Below are 15932 nucleotides of genomic sequence, written 5' to 3' on the forward strand. Positions count from 1 at the left end.
GGGCGCAGAGGAGACGAGGGACCCGGGTTCCCGACTGACCGGCCGGGGGCGCCGTCGGCGGGGCTCGCGCAGCCGCATTGGGCGCGCCGACTCCGGGGCTCCTCCTCCCGGCTCCGTAGTAAGCATGGCGGCGGCGGTGTTCGTGGTCCCTCGGGTGAAAGAGAAAGCGGGAGCTGCGCGGAGAGGGAGCGAAGAGCGGGGCTGAGGCGGCGCCGTCACTACCCGGGGAGAGAAAAAACCCGACACCCCCGTCCCGCCGGGCTAGGCGGCCGCGGCGGCCCCGCCCCCAGAGCTGGCTCTCGGCAGCTGGAGGTAGAAGCCATCCGGAACCCGAGGGAGCGGCGCCTCCGGGGAGCCGCCGGCCTCCGTCCCCCACCCCTCCCGGAGCGGCGTGAGTCGGAGGTGAGAGCCGGGGCGCTCCCTCCGCCCGGGCCGGGTGAGGCGGGGGACGCCGACCCGTCGCGGCCCCGGCCCGCTGCGGAAACCGTTAGGTTTGAGGCACAGGCTGAGGGCCGGGGACGCCGCCGGCCGGGCTCAGCCCCGTCGAACTCGGGGGGGGGGGGGTCCTCGGCCGTCGTCACGTCCCGAAGTCGGGGTGCGGGGGGTGGGGGACGGGAGAGAAAAGGTCGAGCGGGTCGGGACGGTAGCCGCCACTGGCCGGGCACCTGCTGGGGGCTCGGGGGAGAGGCGCGGACGGGGGCGCCATCCTGCCCGCTGCGGCTGCGGCGACGGCGACGCGGGAGCGCGGCGGCCCTTGCCCTCCCTCCCTCCCTCCGCCTCTCTCCCCTCCAGCCCTCCCCCTGGGCCCCCGTTCCCCGCCCCCTCGGCGGCGGCGGCGGCGGCGGCGGCCCGGAGCTCCGCGCGCGGCTCGGGAGGGCTGGGGGCGGCGCGCTGCCCGCGGGGCCCACGATCGCCGGGCGCCGTCGCCTGTGGCCGCCTGTCCGCCGGACTCGGCTCCCAGCCTGGCCTGTTCGGAGTCAGAGTTTTCCCGCTTCCCCGTTGTGGGTGGCGGAGGTGAGGGGGGGGGCGGTAAGTCTTCCTTCCGCCCGTGGCTGCTCGCCTGCTCGCCTGGCGGGTTCGCCGCCGCCCCAGGTGAGTGAACCACCTGTTGGGGTCGGGAGGTGGAACGGACTCCGGAGGCTGCCTTCCCTGCCCGGTTTAACAACCCGGACGTTTCAACTTTTGGCCCGGCTTTGGAAGGGTGTCCTGCGTGAGGTAAAAAAGAAAATGAGAGAGGAAAGAAAAAAAAAATCGACGTCAGATTGCAAGCACGGTGACCGCTGGAATCGTGTTTAATGGAAGCCTTGCGGGTGTGCGTGCGTGTGTGCGTGTGTGTGTGTGTGTGTGTGTGTGTGTCGCGGGGAGGCGTCTGTAATTCTGGCCTGGGGGTAGTAGGGACCGTGAATTTAGAGATTGGCTTTTGATCAGGTTTTGATGCAAGGCCCCATGGACACCGTTGTGTCCGACCACCTATCTGCTAAGAATGGCACGATCTCCGTTTTTCCATTAAACAGTGTGTGATCATCCTGCGTCCACTCGGTGAGCCACATAAATTGTTTGGCTTCTTACCCGGGTCGGTGTCCTTTAGTTCTCAAAACCCAAGTTTGTGTGTTTCCCCGAATTACGAGAAAGAAATAAGATTTGAACTCTTTCTATACTATTTCTTTCCTCCGCGCCTCCCAGCACTTGCACCAAACATATGCCACTCAAGAGTTGGAGCCATATGTTAGGCAGAAACAAATTGAATTTTGTGGCTCTGATCTTGTGTCTGGATAAATATTTAGTTTTTGTGTATTTTGCTAAATCGGTCATTCTTGCCATCTTGTAAGTTTTGTTTCAATCATCCAAAAATATTCAAGAGAAGTCAGTCCCTCTGCCTTCTTAATATTTTTTGTTCGAATTAATTTTCCTCAAGTAGTGAGATAAAGTATCATTGACAGACGGTGAGCCTAACAGGAAAGCAGAGAAAAAGAAATTTTTTAACCTTTTTTTTAAAGTGAAATATAACACGATTTTTTTTTTAGCATTTTAGTTTTGTAATTCTTGCCACCAGTAGTAACAACCATTTGTGGTAATAAGTGAGGATGACTTGATAGGAACAAAAAAAAACTAAAGATTTTTATATTAAATTTTATATTAAAAATTACTAGCACCATCACATAAAAATTTACAGTATTTTCTACTTTCCTTTCACAGAATATCTCTCATTTTCACTGTGTAGATTATATGGAAAATTTTTATCTCAGGCCAGCTACCTTTCACCACCTGTATGCTTTTAGATTAACTCCCTCTTTTTCCATTATATCAGAATCCTCCAAAGCATTGACTATTCAGGAAAAAGAAACTCCTGACTAACACACCTTGGTGAAACATACTTGTAATTTACTTCTCTCAAATTAGTGATAGGCTTTGGAGAAAATATTCTTTGGTATCATCTGTGTCATCACTTCCTATCTTCTTGTGAGTAATTGAGGGCTGATTTGTCTTATCACTCACTTAATGTTTCCTTTTTGCCTGTCAAATTCTACAATGTAATTTTAGGAATATTTTATTACTACTTAAAATGTCTCCCTCTTCCCTGACCAGCCAGGTATAGTTAAGGGCTGAGAGATTCTATAAGACCAAGGTAGAGAGGAATGCATAATTAATATTCTCATGTGGTTTTGTAGATGAAAAGCATTCTATAAATACATTTTAAAACATGCTTGAGAAATGTTTATGCTTTTGAAATAATGGTTGTATTTTTTTGATGTTCATAAATTCAAGTCTTGTTGCACCTTTTCTTCCTATAGTTTTTTAAATACAATTTGATGTTGTAGCCAAGGCAGGCTTTAAAAAAAAATTCTTTATACATGTTTTCCATGAAAAATGAGTCTAGATTGTATTTTTTGAGGTTGATATAAGGATGTGCTCCTGATTTCTAAATTATTAGCCAGTTAATTAAAATATAAGTGATTACTGTTTTTTTTTGTTGTGGTTGTTTAGCATTCTCTAAAATAAGTACTCTTCCTGTAAGTTCACGGTATTGTAAACTCAAAGATTTAGAGTACTATATATATAATCTATTCCATGGAGCCTTTTGTACTATAATTTATCACATTAGAACAAGAAATGTGGCCTTTGTGTTTATCAATGTCTAGAGCCTCTGGTTAAAAGGAAATTAATAGCCAATAATGTTGAAAAGAAACTTTTGTTTTCATGTATTGTAAGCTGTTATCATTCTCTTAACACCTTTATTTCAAAGTATTATTCAGTGGTCTGTTTTTACTTCTTGATTTTTAACCTTTCCTCCTTCTATTGTGGTGGTGTCTTTAAAATATACTTCTAAGTTTACAGTGTTGCCTGTGGTTTTCCATCAAGCCCCTTTATGGGCTTCCTCTTTTGATGTTTTCAATCAAGTATCAATTACTCTGTCCTTTCAAATAGATGAATGTGATTGGAAGATGGCGTTTTCTCAGAGGATGATGAGATATTTTCAAAGTGGTGGTACAAAATGTACTGTATTCTTTCAAGTATTTTACACATTAGTTGAGGTTACTAACCTACATGGGAGATCACTAACAAAATATATAAAATAGTATAATTAAAGTGTGTGACACAGTGACAGCTCTTAACAGCTTTGGCATTACTTGTAGTAAGTCAAACTTGAAATTAAGGGAGGATTTATGTATCAAAGGGAAACTCATTCCAAAATAGCTTGAGAAGCAGAATTGGAAGCAATAGCAAGGAGATCAGCTTGAGAGCATCAGAGGACAAAGATTTAGAAGGAAGAAAGGTCACGAGATAAACCTAAGTCCTAGGATATGGGGGAAAAAGAACAGAAGGGAAGATTAGAGAAGAACCGAACAGTTTGGCTCTATCATTAGGAACTCATCACTGAAAAAAATATGTATTTCCTTTGATATATTAATAGCTTAAGCTTTATGTATAATGAATAGTTTGCATGTGTTTGTTTTTATAATTTAGATCAAGGGTCAGCAGACTTTCTGTAGAGTGCTAGATAATACATACTCTATAATCTGTTAGATATCCTTGTTTGTTTTCTTGTTGTTTTTTTTTTTTAAATAAAATTTGCACAACCTCCAAACCCATGGGAAGGCCTGTTCCCCTCGCTGGCAATAAACAATCTTAGTTTGTATAAAAGAAAAAAAAATTTTAATGTGCAAAACATTCTTAGCTCAAGGACCAAACAAAACCAAGCTGTCTTTATGCTCAATTTGACCATCCAGCCAAGTTTGCTGGACTAATAATTGGCTAGTTGATTGTCTGTGTGCCATATACTGCAAATATCTTCTATCATTTTGTCTGAATGGTTGTTTGATATGTTTTATGACTGTCATTTATGGATTTTCCCTTACGATTTGTGAAAGTAAAGGAAATACGTTAAAATAAGGACTACTTGTTATTTCATAGCCAAACTTCAAGTACCAGCTTGAACTAGGAAGTGAAAGAAGAAAAGGCTGGACCTAGCCTTACAACGGTGGAAATGGTTACACTGGCTGGAATTTGTATAAGGTTAAGTATATCAACTGGATGCTCTGGCTTTAAAAAAAAAAAAAAATGACAGCTGACATTTTAGAAACCAGGCTTAGGATTCATGCTGTTGGCCTGTGAGTGACAGCAGGGGAGCAGGAACCTAATGTTTAAAAGTAATGTTTGATGAATTAGTCAAAGAGCCTACAGAATTTCTGCAGTAACTTCATGAAGAACCACTGTGTTGTGAGACAATCTATTAATTAATATTTACGATATAGTACCACCAAGAAAGGGTTATACTGTGGAGATCAAGGCAAGGAAGAAAGACTTGAAATCCCTTTTAAAGCATTTCCATTAAAATTATTTTAAGATAAGTTGTGGTGATTTAAAGGATAAATCCTGGTAATTTTGAAATATCTCTTTGAAGTTTCTGAGTTTACAGATACATATTCCTAAGACAATGCTATTTCTCTCAGCCTACTGTGTGTCTTGCAGCATTACCTCTGGTGAGCAGTGGTGCCTGGGGTTATAGTTGAGTGAGTCAGTTGACTAAGATTACTCTTTGTGGTATCAGAGCCTTGTTTGATTCAGCAGCATTAGTAGGGTTGGTATTAAGTGTTGGAGAAAGTAAAGGTGTGTAAGGTGGTGCTACCTGGCTAGAACAAGTGGTCTTTCCTGTTAAAAACATTGAAACCAAACAGACAAAACTAAATATAAGCTGATTTTTATACTTTAATTGCCACCATTTGCCATCTTTTGGGTGTGTATCTACTGTCTGAAGTTGTAAGATACAACAAACCTTTTCACTAAGTTTTAGCCATTCATAAATTGCTGCCTAATACAATTTTTTATTTTAAATTTATACTTTAAGAATTTATTCACTACTTTCCCTGCCCCACTCTTTCTAAATTTCTATTGAAGCTGGAAAGAGTGTTACCATTCCAGCTGTTTTTCCTCTCCCAGGTAAGAGATAAAGCCTTGGATGGTGACTCAGCTCTTAATTTTTCTTCTCCCTTCAGCCTTGGTTTTCTGATCCTTAAAATAGAAAAATCTGTCCTGTTTTCCTTACAAATATTGTGAGAACACAAAGAGATGTTGGAAATCAGGAAAACATTAAAGTACTATATAAGTGCTTACATTAGTTAAAACTATGTATTGGTCACAGTAAAGATTTTTTTAAAAAGACTGAAATATTGAGTTTAAATTTTATCCTCCAGAATAATGTAGACATAGTATGTCTCCTGTAAACATTTAGTTTATTCAAAAGGTTTTGTTGTTGTTGTTGTTTTTGGTCAGTCATGGGGCCTGAACTCTGGGCCTGGGCGCTGTCCCTCAGCTCTTCAGCTCAAGGCTAGCACTCTACTACTTGAGCCATAGCGCCACTTCCAGCTTTTTCTGCTTATGTGGTGCTAAGGATCAAACCTAGGGCCTCATGCATGCAAGGCAAGCAGTCTATCACTGAGCCACCTTCCTAGCTCCTACTCAAAAGTTTTAACTGCCTTATTTGGCAAAGAAATTGCAAATAAATCTTTCTTCCATTCTAAATCATCTTTTAATCCAGTCCATATCCAGTTTGCCTCTCTTTTATGCAAAGAGGTTTTAGACTATTCTGTACTTCAGTTATTTTTCCAAATTGGACTAAAAAATGTTCAAAAAAGTGAACTTCTTTCAGGTGAAAGTTTTTCTGTATCTGTAGTAATTAGGCCCCATTTGTTGAGATATCATTGGATTTTAGAGTCTATACTTGATTATTTTAAAAAACTTTACATAAACCTGTCACATATATGATGGTAGTCTTTACTTGTTATTGACTTACTTCCTCACTTGTTGAGGTCTCTTTTGTGCAAGCTGCTAGAAATATATACTTTATAATAAGCTTTGATATGAAAGTTATGTACGTGTGACACATAAAATAGGTGTGGTGGCACAGACCTGTCATCACAGTTACATAGGAGTTTATAGTTAGATAATAGCTCAGGCTGCTTCCTCTCTTAAAAAAGGCCCAGGCCAGGCTAGGAAGGTGGCTCAGTGGTAGAGTGTTTGCCTCACATGCATGAAGTTCCGAGTTCGATTCCTCAGCACCACATAAGCAGAAAAAAAGCCAGAAGTAGCACTGTGGCTCAAATGGTAGGGCGCTAGCCTCGAGCTGAAATGCTGAGAGACAGTGCCCAGGCCCAGAGTTCAGGCCCCATGACCGACAAAAAAAAAAAAAGGCCCAGTCTGGGCATGGATGGCTTATGCCTATAGTTCTAGCTACTTAGGAGGCTGAGATCTGTGGATCACAGTTCAAAGCCAGCCTGGGCAGGAAAAGTCAGTAAGTAAGACCCTTATCTCCAATAAACACCTGAAAACCAGAATTGGCGCTGTGGTTCAAGTGATAGAGTACTAGCAAAAGAGCTGAAGGATAGCACCCAGGCCCAGAGTTCAAGCTTCATGATAAAAAAACAAAAGCCCAATACCACTCTGCCTTCGAAAGAAAGGAATTTTGAAGAAAAAAAAAAACTATTTTGTTTTACTGAATGTTAAAATCCATGTAAAAATATATTTGAACAAAGTGCTTTTAAAAGTTAAATGATTTCTTCATCTTCCACTTCCCAGTGAGGGATTACTTTAATTGATTTATGTATATATCTTCTTCAATAAACTTGTAACCACATAACTTGGAACGGGGAAAAAAATCTTCCATTTCCCTGGAGCTTCTCAACAGATGTTTTATAAGCACATTTTAATGCACTTAAAGCTTTTCTTTAAAAAGTAATTATAGGTTGAGCATACCTAATCCAAAAATACAAAATACTCTAAAATCTGAAACTTTCTAAGTGCCATTATGACACCATAAGTGGAAAATTCCACAGTCGATATCATGTGATGGGTTGCAGTCAGAATGTAGGTGCACTAAAATTATAGTGTAAATTACCTTCAAGCCAGACATATAAGATGTTTTTGAAACATAAATGAATTTCCTGTTTACATTTTTGTGTGTGCTGGTACTTCAGCTTGAACTCATGGCCTTGAACACTCACTTGGTCACAACTGGTGCTCTACCTCTTAAGCCATACTTCCACTTCCTGAATTTCATGTTTAGACTTGGGTCCATTTCCAAAATAACTAATCATATTACTACCTGCATATATTCCAAAATCTGAAATAGAAGCACTTCTGGCTTTTTTAGTTTGTAATTTCATTATGTTTAAATTTTCTAGATTAAAAAAAATTGTTTAGAAATTGTTAGGATGAACTGTTTCTGTTAGGTCAGATCAGTGTTACTTAAATACCATCATATGCTGACCATTTAAAAGAATGTTTTAGTCAGTTATGGAGCTAGGCACTGTTCCTGACCTGTTTTGCTCAAGGCTAGCAGTCTACCACTTTGAGACACAATACCACTTCTGGCTTTCTGGTGGTTAGTTGCAAATAAAAGTCTCATGGACTTTCCCTGAATGAGCTGGCTTTGAACTGTGATCCTCATATTTCAGCTTCCAGAGTAGCTGCATTACAGGTGTAAGCCACCAGCGCCCAGCTTTTGCACATTACTTCAAAAACTTGAATTTATTCAAATCATTTCTCAGTTTTAGAAGTTAAAATCTGTTGTATTGATCGCATTCTCTTCTGTCTTTGAGTCTCCACACTCTACTGCCATCCTGTTACTGTATCATTTCCCACACTTCAGAACTTTGGCCAGTATGGTAAGCGCATGTATTTTCTGTTAGACAGAGACATAGATTTATTTGTTGACTTTTTTTGTTGTTGGCTGTTAATAAACGTGTCACTCAGCTTCAGTGAGCCTTGGATTTCTCATTTTACAGTAGAGTTATGCTTGTACCTATCTCTTAGAATAGGCCTATTACAAAGATTAAAAGATAGAGCACATTTTATATGACATATAAAATGCTTGCCATAGTATGTCTATATCTAGAACTCAGACATGTCTAATTATTATCCAGCTATTTTCATTATTATTTTCATTATTCATTTGTCATTTATTGAAAACTTAACATGTCCTAGATTCTATGAACATGAATGTCATAAAAACAAATGTCATAACTTCTTTATGAATTTACAGACTAGGATGAGAGATGAATTCATATAAATAAACACATACAGTAATTAAAAGTAAATAAAATGCTTCTCTCTTTTAACTTGTGTGACTCCTTCCTGTCTTTTAATACTGAATTGCTGTATGTTTCCATAATACCTGTAGAATGCCTTTGTGCATGTCATATGGTAACATATATAGAAAGAGATGGGATAAATGTGTTTGTCTTGACTTTTGGACTCTGAACTCTTTGAGTTTGAACAGTACTATTGTAATTGGTAGTTTGTAAACAAAGGAGCAGATAGTAAATATTTCAGGCACTCTGGATCATAGGGCCTCTGTCACACCTCCTTAAGCTCAGCTATAGGAACACAAACCATGTGTGATCGTGTTCTAATTAAACTTTCCTTACTAAGTAGCAGACTAAATTTCGATGCCTTAGTCCAAGTTTGCTGATCCTTGCAAGGCTACATACTTGTAGCCTTGGCAACAGCAGTGTTTATGATGAATATGATTTTTTATATTCTGGTATTGTTTTAAACTGTTTTACATAAATCTGTGTATATTAGTTATTTTTAATAACTAAGATATATAGTAATACTGTGAATTTTAAAATGAGAAAACTGAAGTACAGATTAATTGAATAATATACCTAAGATCCTACAAATAGTTAATGAAATACCTGGGATTTGAAGACAAGCATTCTAGTTCTAGAGTCTAGGCTTCTAATTTTCATACTATTTGTAATACCTTGAATCCCAGGAGTATGATTCAGTCATCAGAAACACATTAATGCTATTTACTGTATTCATAATTTGTAGGGAAACTATCTCTTTTATGTTAAGTAATCATTTTCTAAAATTTAATTCTCATTCCCCATAAGTTATATTTAACAAGGAACAACCTCATAAAGATTTTCTACCAGAAACATGTATCAAATATAAACACTTCAATTTTAAACACTTCAGTTAAAAGATACTAACATAGGCTAAGCGCTTGTAGTTCACACCTGTATTCCTAGCTACTCAAGAGGTTAAGATAGGAGGATTGTGGATTGAAGCCAGTCCCCACAGAAAAGTCTATGAAACTCTTATCTCCAATAAACTGCTCAGAAAGAGCTATAAGTAGCACTGTGGCTCAAGTGATAGAGTGCTAGCATTGAGCAAAAGACACACAAAAAGATACTAACATAATATTGGTCCAGAAGTCTTAGTGAATACATCAAGAAACAAAGAAGAATACCCTCTACATAATGGAGGAGTAAATTGCCCTTATTATTTATAGTTTATATGATTGCTTACCTACAAATTACAAGATAAAGGGTGGAGTTATAGTTCAGTAGTAGAGCATTTGCCTAGCATGCCTGAGACTCTGAGTTCATCTCCAGTAGCACACATACAAAAGAATGGAGGACAGAGAAAAATAATTATAAGAATAAGCATCCTTGCCTTATTCCTAATCATAGTGGGAAAGCATCTGGTTTCTTAGAAATTTCTCATTGGTAAACTTAAAAAACTGCATGAAAGGTTCAGTAAATGGCAACCTATAAAATAAACTTACTAGCTTTCTTATTTGCCAGAAGTAACCAACTGTGAAATACATTGAGAAAAAGTAGTACAAACTATGTGTAGTGGTGCAATCCTGTAATCCTAGCACTCAGGATACATAGGCAGGAGGATCATGAGGTTGGCACCAACCTGGCTACATAGTAAGTTTCAGTCCAGACTGGTCTATACAGTGAGACACTGTTTCAGAAAAGAAGAGCGATTGGGGCTGGGAAGGTGGCTCAGTGGTAGAGCGCTTGCCTTGCATGCATGAGGCCCTGGGTTCGATTCCGCAGCACCACATAAGCAAAAAGAAAAAAGCTGGAAGTGGCCCTGTGGCTCAAGTGGTAGAGTGCTAACCTTGAGCTGAAGAGCTGAGGGACAGCTCCCAGGCCCAGAGTTCAGGCCCCACGACCAGACCCCCAAAGAAAAGAAAAAAAGGAAAAAGAAAAGCAATGTAAGTTATAAGATACTTTAAGAATTGTGAAATGTGCAATAGCTACGTGAAGAAAACTACAGGTCTGGATGGCTTGATGAACATTGTCTTTCTGAATGTGACAACTTAATCTAAGTTGTCAATTTTCTACCAAATTAGTGTTCATTGTAAAGTCAATGTAACTGTAATCAGAAGTTCAATAAAGTTTTAAGATTGGAATTTGCCAAACTGAGGGTTTATGTGTTGAAATGGGAAATGCAAGAACAGCCAACATATTTCAAAAGAAATATAATGAAGAGGAACTAACCTATCAAAAACCAAACATTATAAAGTTTCAGTTATGAAAGTAATAGTATTTTGATGTAGGGATAAGTATGTAGATCAAAGAAATAAAATCAGGAGAGGATTCATGGATAATTATAAATTATTGAGTAAGGGAATAACTAGTTTTTATATAGTATAGAAATTGGCCAATTATTTGAGGTAAAACTAATAGATACTCACATTGTGCCACTTTCAAATCTGAATTCCAGATTAACTAAATGTGTGTGTGTAAGTGTGTGTAAATTACAATTTTTAAAGTTAGTTAAGATAATTTTGAGGTAAAGGCCTTTGCAAGTGATATATTAATTTAGGAGCTATTTAAAGAGAGCAAATAAATTAATATTTAAACTATACAAGATTTGCCTTCCAATCACAATTTTAAAAATACACCTTAGTGCAAAATGGGAAAGAACATAGGCAGTAAATTAAAAAAGTAAAGATGTAGATATCCTGTAACATCCTGAAGAAAAATTCATCCACACCAATAATCTGAGAAGTTTAAATAAAAACATCAATGAAATATGTCTTTAAAATATCAGTAGAACTGAGAAATTTTGGAAACTTTAATAATAATTTCAAACTGGAAAGTAGACACTTAATAGTAAACCGAATATAAGTAGCTTCATCTTTTTAGCTGAAAGTTTGGCAATACTTGGCAATTTTAAATGTGCACATTTCTGAAGGTTATTGAAAATGTTAATAATACATGATATGTCCTGGAGAGGAAGAAATGTATGAAGCAAAAATAGAATTAATCAGTATTCATCATTAGAATAAATTATAGTATGTCCTTAACAGCAGAACATAAAATCCCATCATAAACTGAAATTTAGATACACTTTTTAGGAAAATCTTCATATATTTCACATGAAAAAACAGTGAACAATTTATGTGATTTTTTTTTCATTATGTTACAACTACTCCCTGAAAACTTCATAACAGGTAAGTGCAGAGAAAAATTAGAAAGGATACACAGCACAGTTGTTAGCTGTAGAAATGCAGCTTAGATGTGAGGCCAAAAAAAAAAAAAATTAAAGGTAGGTACTTTCTAATATAAGCAATAGCAATCTTTGGGGTTTTTGTTGTTGTTGTTTTGTTTTTGGGTCCGGTCGTGGGGCCTGAACTCTGGGCCTGGGCGCTGTCCCTCAGCTCTTCAGCTCAAGGCTAGCGCTCTACCACTTGAGCCGCAGCGCCACTTCCGGCTTTTTTCTTTTTGCTTAAATGGTGCTGAGGAATTGAACCCAGGGCCTCATGCATGCAAGGCAAGCGCTCTACTACTGAGCCACCTTCCCAGCCCCAAAAATAATGTTTGTGATGTAACAAATATGGTAACAAAACATGAGAGTTTAGTTTAACAATTATAATCATTACTTGTTAGGATCATAAATAATAGCTAGTCAGCTTTGGTATGTGTCTACTTTTCTTGTGTAATTTTTAGTAGCACCTCTTTCCCCTTGCTTCCAAATGATGACTTAAGGTGCTTTTAGAAATAACAAATTCCCACCAGCCACTGGTGGCTTACACTTGTAATTCTAGCTACTCAAGAGACAGAGATCTGAAGATCTTGGCTCAAAGCTAGCTTGGGCAAGAAAAGTCCATGTGACTCTTTTCTCTATTAACTTCCAAAAAAAGCCAGAAGTGGAGCTGTGGCTCAAGTGTTAGAGCACTTAATCACAAATGCTCAGGGGCAGAATAGTTAGCCAATCTCATGCAGGGCCAGAGAGAGTAGAAAGCCTCATCATCTACCAGGCATTTGGTTGACTTTGGAGGACCTACTTTGGGCTTGGTGAGAAATCTCTGAACCTGCCTAAGCAAGAGCCCCAAGGGATCAAACTAATCATGTAACTACATCTCAGAACAAAGCTCAATACTGATGGAAATACAAAAGTACCCTCAGCCAACAAGGTACAGTTCACGATATCTAGCATTTAGTCATAGCTACTAAGTCTTCAAAGAAAGCAGGAAAATACAAACCAGAGTTAGAAAAATCAATCACTTGAAGCTGGTCAAAGATAACAAAGATGATGAAACAGTTATGACTTTTAGTCTAAGAGAATGATTGAACATGATAAAGATGTCTTCTAGATTAGAATTACAGTGTCAGAGACAGTATATACTGGATAAAATTAATGTTATGTTTAGACATTGCCAGAGAAAAGAAGCCAACCAAAAGGAAAGAAGATAAAAAGCAAAAAGATGAACTGAAAAAGTTCTCATGAAAATGACGACACAAATTTTTTCAAATAAGATAAAAACTATTATTCAAAAAACACAAGAAAGATGAGTAAAACTTCATGAAGAACATCATAATTAAGTCCCTTGAAGTAACAAAAAGAGAAAGTAAGATTTAAAAGCAACCAAATCAAAACAACCAAGGTAAGAATGGCAATCAGATTTCTCATCAGAAACAATGTAATTTCAAGATAGTGGAGCAGTATTTTAAAATATTAAGAAAAAAACCTGACATCCTAATACTCAGTGAAACTATCTTTTAAAAACAAAGGCAAAATGAAGACTTGAGACATACAAAAGCTGAAAGGATTTGTCATCTTCATTTCTCTTTTAAAAAGACATTAGGGGCTGGGAAGGTGGCTCAATGATAAGAGTGCTTGTCTTGAATGCACGAGGCCCTGGTTTTGATTCCTCAGCACTGCATAAGCAGAAAAAAAAAAGCTGGAAGTGGTGCTGTGGCTCAAGTGGTAGAGTGCTAGCTTTGAGCTGAAGAGCTAAGGAACAGAGCCCAGGCCCAGAGTTCAGGCCCCATAACCAACAACAAAAAAAGATATTAAACCTGTACCTTACATAAATAAAAGTACTAGGTATGGTAACTACATGGGTAAATAGATATTCTCTTTTAGATGTTTTAAAGACAATTGATGGTTTAACATAAAAATCACAATAATTGTGGGGTTCATAACATGTAAAAGTAAAATTTATAACTATGAAAAAAGTCCAATGGTAGAAGTTGCAGGTTTTTATTGTGAGGTTCTAGTACTTACACCTGAAATTGTATAACCCAACTTGGAAAGAAGACTAATAACTAAAAGATATAAACACTAAAGGGCCCACTCGTGTCACAACACAGAATTATATAAGATGGTATAATAATTCCAAACAAAGCAAATAAAGGGAAAGGGATGAAGAATACATAGAGCAGATATCAAACTAGTAGACACAACTCTAGGCACAGCATTACTAGTCACATTAATTATAAATGGTTTAAACACTACAATTAAAAGGCAGAGATTATTAGACTAGATTTTTAAACACTAGGATCCAAGTCTCATCTATAAGAAATCCAGTTTAAGTATAAAGATACATGTAAGTTAAGAACAGGAAGATGGAATGGTTATACAATCTGAAACAGCTTGGAATCACTGTATTATTAGATCAGAACTTAGATTACAGATCAAAGAACATTAGGAATAAAGGGCTACTTAATAATGAGTTAATTCATTAAGTGAACATAATCCTAAATTTTTATGCATTTAAGAAAAGATCTTCAAAATGCATGATACAAGTAAAGAGAAATAATAGGTATGCCACTGCACTGGCAGATTTTGTATGTGTGTGTGTGTGTGTGTGTGTGTGTGCATGCTGAACCTGGGGCTTGAACTCAGAGCCTAGAGCCTGTCCCTGAGCTTTTTTTTTTTTTTTTTGGCTGAGGACTAACAATCTACCATTTGAGACAAGTTCTATTTACAGCTTTTTTGGTACTTAACTGGAAGTAAGAGTCTGTCAACCTTTCCTGACCCAGCTGGCTTTGAACCTTGATTCTCAGATCTCAGCATCCTGAGCAGCTAGGATTACAGGCATGAGCTACCAACACCCAGCTTGAAGTGATGGTCTTAATACTATATTTTTCCTCCCCCTAATGAATAGAATAAGGTAGATAAACTGTAAAGTTCAAACTATAAAATGCCTTGACATCATAATGGAAAAATTTTATTCCTTAGCTGAGGCAAGATTTCTTAGAACTCCTGAAGCCTTATGCATAAATGAACTGATAAATAGAAAATTTTATAAGCATTTGCTCTTCAAAAGACATCAGGAGTAGAATGCAAAAAACAAGTAGCAAGACTAGTAGAAAAAAATCACCTTTATCTGCAAAAGGCCAAGTATGCAGGAGGCATAAAAACCTATCAAAACCAATATTAAGAAATAACCTAGCAATAAAATGGGTAAGAACTAAACAGTTATTTAACAAAAAAACAATATGGTAAAAGAAACTATACCAGTAAGCCCAAAAAACACATCCATTGTTAGTCATGGAAATATAAAGGCTGAGATTGTGAAGGGAACACTGTGGTAATAGTTTCACAGGTGTATCTGTGTGTCAAAATATTGTGCACTTGAAGCATACACAATTTGAGGTATGTCAGTTACACTATTTTTTTTTAAGTGGCATATCTGGGCATGGGTGGCTCATACTTGTAATCCTAGGTACCCAGGATTATAAGATCTGAGGGTTGCTGTTACAAGCCAGCCCACACAGAGAAGTCCCTGAGACTCCTATCTTCAGTTAGCCAACAAAAGGCCAGAATGGAAGTGTGGTCAAAGTGATAGAATGCCAGTCTTGAGCAAAACAAGCCAAGTGAGATTTCAAGGTTCTGAATACTAGGCACCAAAACAAAACACACAAATTCAGTGGCACATGCACCTGTTCTCAGTACTCAGAAAGCTGAAGCAAGAGGATATGGAGCTTGAGTGCCCTCCCTCTCCCACTCCCCCCCCCCATACACAGTAAGATTCTGTCTCAAAGCAATCAAAAAAGAAAAAGAGTAGTAGGTACATGGTAAATACTTGATACATGTTTATTTTTGTTTTTGTTTGGGGGGGGGGGTCCAGTCATGGGGCCTGAACTCTGGGCCTGAGCACTGTCCCTCCGCTCTTCAGCTCAAGGCTAGTGCTCTACCACTTGAGTCACAGCACCACTTCTGGCTTTTTTTCTTTTTGCTTATGTGGTGCTGAGGAATCGAACCCAGGGCCTCAGGCATGCAAGGCAAGTGCTCTACCACTGAGCCACCTTCCCAGCCCGATACATGTTTATTTAGTACATTAACTCGTTTCTCTGCCTTTTCCCAAAAGCATCCTATTTAAATAAGAGACTATAATA

The 15932-nt window shown here is 38.7% G+C and overlaps 1 protein-coding gene across 3 annotated transcripts in view; it reads left to right on the forward strand.

Moving 5' to 3' along the window:
* Positions 1-92: 92 nt before the first annotated feature.
* The window catches only part of Fndc3a (fibronectin type III domain containing 3A), a 117998-nt gene continuing 102158 nt past the window's right edge, over positions 93-15932 (forward strand). The window contains exon 1 of one of the 3 annotated variants that reach the window (XM_042685794.1): positions 93-402. The gene's annotated coding sequence lies outside the window, so the exon portion shown is untranslated. Of the gene's footprint in view, positions 403-1005; positions 1093-1183; positions 1216-15932 lie in introns of those variants that run through there. The other 2 variants (XM_042685795.1, XM_042685796.1) reach the window with 2 other exon arrangements.

The sequence above is a fragment of the Dipodomys spectabilis genome, unplaced genomic scaffold (genome assembly GCF_019054845.1).
Source record: "Dipodomys spectabilis isolate Male_0828 unplaced genomic scaffold, ASM1905484v1 ptg000095l, whole genome shotgun sequence".
Taxonomy (NCBI): Eukaryota; Metazoa; Chordata; class Mammalia; order Rodentia; family Heteromyidae; genus Dipodomys; species Dipodomys spectabilis.